This window comes from Eurosta solidaginis, chromosome X (genome assembly GCF_040869045.1).
Source record: "Eurosta solidaginis isolate ZX-2024a chromosome X, ASM4086904v1, whole genome shotgun sequence".
In the NCBI taxonomy this organism is placed as follows: Eukaryota; Metazoa; Arthropoda; class Insecta; order Diptera; family Tephritidae; genus Eurosta; species Eurosta solidaginis.
Window position 1 is genome coordinate 38,151,822 of NC_090324.1, and position 10,714 is coordinate 38,162,535.

Genomic DNA, 10,714 nt, shown 5'->3' on the forward strand with positions numbered 1-10,714 from the left:
CCCTGATTCAGTCGGACGCAAAAAACGTACTGCTCGCGAAATATAATTTGAAAAAAAAAAATTGAATTCAAAAAAGCAGAAGTGGAAGAAAAGAAAAGGGCTTGAAGCGCAGCCATTCAACAGTTCAAAGAAATTTTAAAGGAAAATTTTGAAAGGAAATTTGAGCTGGAAAAACGAAAAGTTGCCCTGTTAGAAAAATATGCAAGCAAATAAGAATGGCGATTACTACATACTGCAAGTAAAATATACAGATATGTAAGTTAAAGTAAACAAAATCTAAACTGAAAACGTGTTCTAATATGTCGGTCGCTACTGTCGTGTAAACATGGTATCAAGAAAATTTTAAAAAACGTCTTATTTTATGGCGGGTAACATTAAGGCTTTACTAGTCAACTGCACCAAACTGCTTCCTAAGGAAAAATATTCACAAATTGTTACTATATTTCATTATATATTATCTGATTTGCATGTACCTGCTGGTATAGATCCAAAAGCGCCTAAATTTGATAACTCCGATTTTGATTCCGATACGCAGCCAGTATATGAAGAGGATGAAGATGAAGATCTGGGTAAAATTATTTGGAAATTGCTTTGATTATTCGCTGGTTTTACTTTCTTTCGTTCTTCCGTAGATGATCTCATTGAATTGATTACACCATTGGCTAATGTTGAACATTTAATGAAATCCAGCTGTAAATGTTATGAAAACGCGATTGAATGTATTATGAATTATGAGATTGCGACAGATGAAGATGCAGAAAGTGAGCTGCTACGCCGTTTGGGAAATGTGCGCAATGAGTCAGGCCTGAAGTACATGTACTGGGCGGAAGGTAAAAAAGAAATTCAAACCGAAAAAGAAGACAAAAAGCAAGTGGAAAAGCCAGAAGAGCCGATTTATATGAAACTGGAAATGAAATCTTATTACTGCTTGATACGCGGAATTTCGGCCTTCATCGAAGTGCAGGATAATGTCAATTTGGCATTTTTATATTGCAACATGGGCCACTTCATGCGTTTTCGAGCGCTTTTATAGTTGCCTGAAGAAAAGTAAAAACACAATTATTTAAAAAGTTATTATGCAATTCTAACAGCTTATCTTGCTATTAAAGCATCGACTTTGTGCGCAAACAAAAACTGTTTTATAATGAGGCGATTGTAAATTACGAAAAAGCGAAAGATGTGTTGGGTTCAAGAAAAAGTAGCGCAGAACTATGGGACTTGGTTAATTGGGGACTCTCAACTGCCACATTTACATTGGCAAAACAATTGCAAGATTTTAGTACTGCCGGTGAGGTAACACAATCTTTCAACAAATTTTTTCTTAATGTAATTTCATTTGCAATCATTTTATGAATTTCGTCTTTTAGGCTAGAAGAATTTAATTAGAGAAAAAGTTCTAGATTTATTGCAAAAATTATTGAAACTGTGAGATTTAGAGCATCCTGGCTCTAGAGAGATTCTCTACACTTATCGCTCTTGACTCATACACAAGCGGTGAGTTTTCTAAATTATTTAGGGTTATTGTAACTAAACCAAATATATATTTTTTCTAGCATCGCATCATTTCACTACAGTCAGCTACGCAATAGCTGCACTGATAGCTCCACAATACCGAAAGCGACCTTTCAATTATGCAAACATCATTATGAACGTGCCGCTGATATTTTAGATATCTTACGAGAAGCCAGTGATTATTTGGTAGTTCAGCTGGAAAGTATTTCATTGCAAGAATTCTTATCCGAAAGTAGGTACATGTATGCTTCCAAAATTGTTAACTTTCCTAAATACTAAATACTAATTTCAGTTTCATCAACATCTATGCAAAAAATCAAGCAATTGTAAACCGCCTTAACTTTGTTACTAAAATCAGAAGTAATTTTCGAATATGCCTTAAATATAAATAATGCCACAGAAAGTAATACACCAAATGATGAGCTCTGCAAGCATATGGTGCTATTTGAAAGTCGTTTACAAAATACTTTAAAAACTTTGATAAAATTATAGCTTAATGGCATGGATCCGAAAAAATTAGTGGACTTATATAAAAAGATGTATATGACAACTTTAAAAAGTAAATGTTCAGCAAATAGGGAGAATATGTATGTGGAACAATCAGCACAACATTTTTCCGAATTGTTGCAACGCTTAAATGAGTTGGAAAAATCCCATAAATCCAATGAAAAAGAGAAGCTATAAATCAGCTACATCGTCAATTCGTACTAAATTCAAAATTGTCCAAAAATTATCACCTTTAAATTTTTACGCTTAGTGCTTTTTTATTTTTAAATTTAGTTTAAGATATTTGAGTATTTTTAGGAGATTACTAATTTTCCTATACTTTTGTTGACTTGAAAAATGCCCTAAAGAAAACACTCTGCAACCCTGGAGGTTAAGCTATTTAAAGATATTGTCGTGTAAACATGGTATCCGAAAATTAAAAAAAAACGCCTTATTTCATAAATTGTTTGAACTACTACTACTTATAAATTTTATTCCAAAACATTATATCAGAGAATTTGTTTTAAAAACGCTCATGCAATATATTTTCATATGAAACAAATTCTGAGATATGGCGTTTTTGAATAAAATTTATAATTAGTAGTAGTTCAAACAATTTATGAAATAAGAGGTTTTTTTTAATTTTCTGATACCATGTTTACACGACAATAGCGACCGACGTATTAGAATACGTTTTTAGTTTGGACCAATACAGAAAACAATTCGAGATGGTTTGAAAATTTGTGCATTAATAAACTATTCGAAATCAAGTAGAGCGTCTTATGTGGTCGTGTAAACATTTTCATTACTTCCACTACTTCAACAGTGTGCTACATTCCAATTTAGATTACTTTAACTTACATATCTGTACATTTTACTTGCGAGCCAAACATATGTTTAATTATTAGAGTAATATCGTTTAAGTTTTTTGGACTTTATGGAATTTGTTGGACTGAATACCTTTTTCTTAACCTTAGTTTTACTTTCAAAAAAGTTGAATCAAATTTCTAATATTTGCGATGAACATAAAACTGTGAAGAGAAAAATAGCAGTGTCAATTTTCAACAAATTTCGTCACTTAAATACTTCTTTTTTCCCGATATTTCAAGAAAAAGCTTGTATGAACTTTGCAAACCCATCTCAAAAACGTTTTCAATAATTTGAGAAAATTTTACCTAAATTTGTTATGGTCCACTTGGGAGATTCACCCTTGGAACGTATCAGTTGGCTAGTGATAGGGAAAAAGGTGGGATTCACCCTCACTCATGTCTACCTGGGGTGGTTAAAACAAATTTCGTGGCATCGCGAAATAATCCAATGGTGTGGGAAAATTCCCAATAACGACAACCACCATGGCGTAACTATACAAGGTGACAGCTGACTTGTAGTTTTATACGACTTGACACATTAACTTTCAGCGCAGTACGATTTTGACAGTAGTCCATCGGTTCACAAAAACGAAATATATCGAACTTTTAATGATGGCTGCAGGATTGTCACCGTGACTACCACTTTGTATGGTTCCACAATGGCACCCACAGTTAAATCAGGCGGTTTAACGGCTCCGTTACACTGCGCAGTAGCAATAATAGCAGGGAATTTTGCTAAAATGGATGGTTGGTTGGCGATTGGAACGAAAAGAAAAAATCTAAAGAATCGATAAAAGGCGCTGTCCGCAATTTTTCTGAAACAAAAAAGTTCATATACTTCATTAAAATAGTGCAAAAAGTGTAACGAGTTGCATAAAGCATTCTCTTTCAAATATTTCGTGAAATTTAGTTAATTTTCTTAACGAAAACGCATTTAAAATGCGTTTAGAAACACACGAAAACTTGGGTGAATAGAGTGAAAAAAAGCGAACAAAAATTTTAACGAAAAGAAAAAAGGGCGTTGAATATTCTCGGCGGTATGCAGGTGGATGGTTTTTTTTGCCAGGGCTTCTCATTAATGTTTCGTTAATGTGCCAAGCGAATTAAGTTTTGGTGGTGATAGCAGCCCAGATTAAGTAAAATTACGTGAACGGTAATTTTGATTTTACGCAAGTAATTGCGCAGTAAAGCAGCAATCAAACACCTCCGAAGATCACGCTGAGGAGGCTAAACAATGTTGCAAAGCTGGCGGATTTGACCAAGGCATTGATGATGCCCTTCTATGGTCATGTAGATTTGTGCGAACAAGTGGCATGCAACTACAATTTTTTTTATGTGACTCACTTATTCCGCTTCGAGCTGATACGAAAACGTGTGCAACTTCGAATCTCAGTTTCTTATATTACTAACTTATTTTGATTAAAATCGGATAAAACAACATTTTGCAAAACTTGTGGAAGGTCGATCGTACTGCAGATGATATTTTCGATGATTATATAAGCCACCTCAATCGGCAACAAGGACATGTGACCAGATTACTAAAGAAATTCTTCAAGCATGTTAGATGCATACGAGCTACCCAAACTGCTTCTAAGTTGCTCATTTATCAATTGGGATTCGTCGCATAGAACAACCAACCCAAGCTCGTGCTGGCTATAAAAACCAATACGATTTAATCATTGCTGGTGACGCCCAAAACTGCCATAACCGCCGGCCCACGACCGTGCGCCACCACCAACGCCACACGCCCGCTCCGCGCGATATCCTCAGCAACCGCGCCGCACCACCAAATGTGCAACAACTAATACCATATACGGCGCCAACGTAATCGCGCCAATAACCACCACCAATAGCGCGAACACCCCGAGCGCAACGACCACCAACAGCACAAGCACAACCACCACTATCAGCGCCAACCAAAAGCGCAACAAACACCAGCAGGGCCGCTAAACGTAGGCCTGCTGCACCACTAGCTACAACAACAACATCAGGGCCGCTAAACATAGGCCTGCTGCAGCACCACCAGCTACAACAACAACAGCAGGGCCGCTAAGTATAGGCCTGCTGCAACACCAACTTGAACAACAACAAGAGCATGGCCGCTAAACTTAGGCCTGCTGTAGCACCACCAGATACAACAACAACAGCAGGGCCCTAAACATAGGCCTGCTGCAACAACAACTTGAACAACAACAAGAGCATGGCCGCTAAACTTAGGCCTGCTGCAGCACCACCAGATACAACAACAACAGCAGGGCCGCTAAACATAGGTCTGCTGCGACACCAGCTTGAACAACAACAACAGCAGGGCCGCCGAATATAGGCCTGCTGCAACACCACCAGCTTTAGTAACAACAACCAGCAGGGCCGCCGAACATAGGCCTGCCGCAACGAACCCAGCCGTGACACCAAGACCAGCAACTAAAGCGGTGCGTTCATTTAGGATACGGACAAATTAAACGTTTTATGTTGAAAACACAATAACAAAAGTTTTTTTGGTAGTTTACCTTTTCCTTTCAAATTCCAGGTTCCTTTTTTCCTCTTAACAAATTGTTTTCGCAAGACCTTTCTTTTAAAGAAAATAAAAATGATAAAAATTAGGTTTCTTAACGTAAGCACTGCTAAAATTTCCAAATAATGAATATAAAATAATAGTTGATAAATATATTAGTACGTAAATATATACGTATTTTAAACGTAAATTATGAATAAAATGAGTAGCTGCATGCTGTAATAAGCGTAAGGAACGTTGATGAGCTTAAAATCTATAGCACTTGCGTTATTCGCCTATATACCGATATGCATACATACATGAAATTACACACATATAAAACTGCATGTGTTCACATACATACATACATACAAACCTTATTTACATTATATTAAATGTATGCCATTCAAAGACAGGATATTTCCGCGTAATTCTTCAACTAAAAATGTTGCTTTAGCTGTTATGTTGCATCATTCAAAACTGATTATGGAAGATTAATTTATACATTTTTTTGTTATCGATAGCTCTTCGTTTTTTTTATGGAATATATATTAGTACCTAACGTTTTCAGTGAATCCAAGTTAAGTTTAAATTTAATTAAAAGAAAGGAATACAAATAACTAATTAAAAAAACTGAATTATGATAAAAAATCATTAATTAACTTGCAAACATTACTAGAAAGAAATATACGATAAAATAATGATAAAAACAAAATAATAAATTAAATTAAAAATAAAAACAAAAATAAAACAAAAAAAGAAAAAAATGTCAAAGAAAAAGGTTTAAAAATATTAATAAAAATAGAAATACTTCACCTTAAAATTGAAACCAGAAATTTTCTAGCTTCCGCATAGTTAGGTACAGCCCACACATACAATTTCAAAAAAGTACGCACATATTTTTTCGCTTTTAATCCTTATTATATATAATTATTATTTAATAGGGTAATATATTTTTGTTTCATTTATATCTGTATACATATACATATTTTATTATCTATTTTTGGCCGAGGGGAAAAATGTAAATGCAAGTATTGGATGAGAAGTAAACAAGAAGAGAAAAACAAAATTTTTAACTTTTAGCGATTGTCGTTTTGAATGACTAATTCGTAAAGTTATGAGATTTCGACAATTTTTGGTAAGATAATTTTGTTTTATAAAAGCTCAAACCGTAACAGAAAACTTGTTTAAAACCAAAAGCCAAAAAAAATTATAATTAAACACATCAGCACACGTTTTTCTCTTTTTGTTTTATAATTAAACTTTCACTTATAACTAGATACATTTTATATGACTACGTAAGAAACTTACACTAATTTGAAACAAAAAAGGAAACAAATTATAATAACAACAATAATAACAATATAGGGCTATAAAGACTCATGATTGTAATTTTTTTTATGGAAATGTCATCCAAAAGGGCTTTATATTCTTTTTGTGTTTTTTTATGAATTTTGTGAATAGTCTTTATTTATATCTTGAAAACTTAGTATTTGCGAGGTATTGAAATAAAGTAACTGCGAGCGAGCTTGATACATACCAAATATCATATATACTCTATAATACTTCAAAATTTATTTTAAGATTTCTATAGGCACAAAATATACATGAACACACAAATACATAATATATGGGTAATTCCATATCAAAATGACCAACGATTGAAATTGATCACAACAAAAAGTTAGTTAGTCTTAACCTCAGAGGTTTACCTAGTATTGATGAAATATATATATTATCTAAGTCTTTCACTGAAATGAATTATCAATAAATTTTGTATTACAAATGGGAATGTTGATGGTTCCATTCATATAGAAGGCATAGGGTATACAGGTAAGGGGCCATCGAGGGTTAGGTGCGTCGATTGCCATGGATGAGAATGGGTCAAGCACCGGGCGTCGCAACAACACCCGCGGCGCCCCCCTTATATATTCGGCCTATTTTCTTTTTTCCCTTCTTAATTTTCAGCTTCTTTATATTTGGATTTTCAGCTATTATAACCGGTCATTTCCGGTTCGGTTAACTTTGATCTTTTTTTTTGCGGTTAGAATTTTTTTTTTAATTTCGTTTTTGAATGTTTAACGGTCTGTCCGTGGCATCCGGTTCGACCGGATGTCGTTTCATTTTGAATTTATAAGCGTTTTGAATTAGTTCTGCGCTTTTTGACTGTTTTTTTTTAAAGGCATAATATGGCCTTTTTTCTGTTTATGGCGCAGGACGGCAAGTTTGGCAAGAGCTCAGCCCAGCCGACATGACTAGCCACTGTGCACCACCAGATCATGCCGACTGCCTTCCTTGCTGAGCCATTGAAGATGCGATTCCATAACAGATGGCGCCCAACGGGATTTGGTGTCTGAGGCGCTGTCGCGCTGGTAATTCCTGGTCAACTTGTGAAGTTGACCATCCCACCAGTCCAAGGTGAGCAGCCGCAGGAGCAGACACCTGCGTTGCGGTGGGATGGTTGTACGGATCAAGTTGTCCGGAGTGATCATCGTTGACAGTTGCTGAGGGCGCCATAACAGATGGCGCCCAACGTGGCACCTGAAGCGCTGGTCGCGAGGGTCATTCCGGGTCGACTTGTGAAGTTGACCATACCACCATTCCGAGGTTAGCAGCCGCAGGAGCAGCCACCTGCGTTGCAGTGGGATGGTTTGACAGATCAAGTTGTCCGGAGTGGTCATCGGGTGCAGTAGCGGAGGGTTCCATGGGACTTAACGTCGTGTCCTCCAGATTTTGTATTTCACCCGATAAAGCCATGCTGCACGCACTTAATTTTTTGATTTGGGGTTTAGTTTTCCGGATGTTGTTCGTTAGTCGGCTTTGGTAAAACTATATGTCCGCTAATTGAGTTTTAATTTTGTTTGTTTAAATCTGATAGTTTTTTTTTCTTTTTCCGAATTTGTGCTGTCTGGTATGAGTGTGTGAGTGTGTGGATTGTAAAGACCCCAGCACATCCCACGTCTCAGGTGTTACCATAGAATACCACCTGGATTGTGGCGAGAGGCAGGAGGGGTGTCCAGTTTGAGTGGACGGGAGGCCCAAACACCCCCAGCCAGTCCCAGAGGTGAGCCCCTAGAGATCGCCCTCGCGTTGCGGCTGGGTGTGCTGGGCCGAACTGTGTGTGTCTGGAACTGACCCCAGTGGCCCCAACCAGCACCAGAGGAAGGTCCCTAAGACCCCCATTTTACGCTGCGGTTGGGAGCACTACGGACAAGTATGAGTGAATTTTTTTTGTAACAATATTTTTTACTTGTATGCCAGTGTCTTTAGTATAATCACCTTCTTTCCAGCTTTTTGAATTTATTTATTATTCGATACGATTATCGAATTAATACTTAACTGAACTTTCGCGAAAAGTTTATATATATATATATATATATATATATATATATATATAATTATACCTTTCATGAAAATGAAATGGTATATTAATTTCGTCACGAAACCCAAAATTGTAAGTCCTTAAAGGAAAATAGATAGACCCACCATTAAGTATACCGAAATAATCAGGTTGAAGAGCTGAGTTGATTTAGCCATGTCCGTCTGTCTGTTTGTATGCAAACTAGTCCGTCAATTTTTGAGATATCTTGATAAAATTTGGTGAGCGGGTGTATTTGGGTTTCCGATTAGACATTTGTCGGAACCGGCCGGATCGGACCACTATAGCATATATCCTCCATACAACCGATTTTTCAGAAAAAGAGGATTTTTGTAATATCTTACTCAATTTAACAGATTGAAGCTTCAAACTTCACCAAAAGTATTGAATTTTTTCGCTCCCCGCGAATTTTTTGATAGCTTGACAATTGAAAATAAGACTTGCATGAAAATCTGACCACCTGTAGTGGGAAATAGCCACGCGCATTTGACCTAAAGTTCAAAAATTTACCTAAAAATTATGCATGGCTTTAGAGACCAATATCTCTTTAAACAATGATTTTCGGAGAAATAATACAATTTATACAAAATGAAACTAGGAATATATTCTTCATATGATATTTATACCTACCGTTATCCTTTCAGGACATATTGAGTCCTTAAAGTGAAATTTAATTTTTTTTTTTTTGTTAAAAAGGCAAAAATAAATATTTAAAAAATAGAGAATTGCATAAACTGTAGATCATTTAATAGGATATTTAAAGCAGTTTTACACATCATAAATTTTTTTAATTTACATGCACTATTATAGTCAAGAAAATGATTTAAAATAAGCAAGCCGCATTTTTTCAAACCAAACTGAAAATATCGTAGTAGGCTTTGCAATTAAAAAAAAAATGTGGTATAGTTTCATTCTTAAGGTACGTACTTACCTAGCGTCGCGGCATGTAATAGCAGCGTCGCTTCACTGTACGTCATAATTTGGTATATCGCACTAAAGCGGCAGTAGAGTGGCACGTCGCGGCAAAATAGTTGTTGTTGTTTAAGCATATAGTGGTTTAAAAATGACATAACATGCCTCGAAGTGTGATATACCAAGCAGCACCTGAGGGGCAGCAGCCCGTCAGTTTTGCCTAGTTGCTCAAATTTGTCGCTACGTGACGCGACGAGCACTTCCGCTGCCGCTAAGTGTGATATGCTCCATAAGAATATATTCAAAGAATATTTGGTCGTGACGTGCTGCTACGCTGCTGTTGCGTGACGCGACGCTGGGTATAATCTTACCTTTAGTAGGTCATAAAAATATTTCAGCTCATTCAATAGTGTGTTGAACCTTCTTTAAAATGAACTTGTAGCGGTAGTGCTCATAAGTGTGTTATATTCAGTTCAAAAAAGTTTTGTTCAAATTTTTTTAAAACTATTATTGTAATGGCATTAAGATCCAGATGCATTCCTTTTATTGGTAATTATTTAATAATATCTTACGAGCTAAGTGCTATGTAAGGCTTTTCTATTGTATAATGTAAGAGTATCTTTTTTAAACACAGGCTGGAAAAAAAAACTCCTTGAATGAAAATATGCTTTCAAGCAGAAGAGATGTGTTAAGCTATTTATTTTATTTGATTCGTGATGAACATAAAACGGCAAAGGAAAGCATTCCTATTTTGTCCAATAGATTGATTGAGGTCAATACGAAATTCGGAATTCCGACAAAAGAAAAGATTGAATAGAGAAAATGATTAAAAGGCGTTTAAATCAATACAACAAAATTATTAAATTGAAATGTGGTAAGGCAAAAAAACATTTTACTGACTCTCTGGACGTGTTATTTGACATATCTCATGCAAATGCCATTAAAACATTGCAAAAGAATAAAAATACGAAAGCCATAAACTTTTTAAACGAACATCGCGTATCAATAGAAGCTGTGCGCTCAAAATTGGCTTTAGAAATTGAAGTACAGTCATCAGACCCACAA

The 10,714-nt window shown here is 35.8% G+C and overlaps 1 pseudogene; it reads left to right on the forward strand.

Annotated features, from left to right (window-relative positions):
- Positions 1–361: 361 nt before the first annotated feature.
- LOC137234857 (erythroid differentiation-related factor 1-like) lies at positions 362–2,196 on the forward strand (annotated as a pseudogene).
- The last annotated feature ends 8,518 nt before the right edge of the window (positions 2,197–10,714 follow it).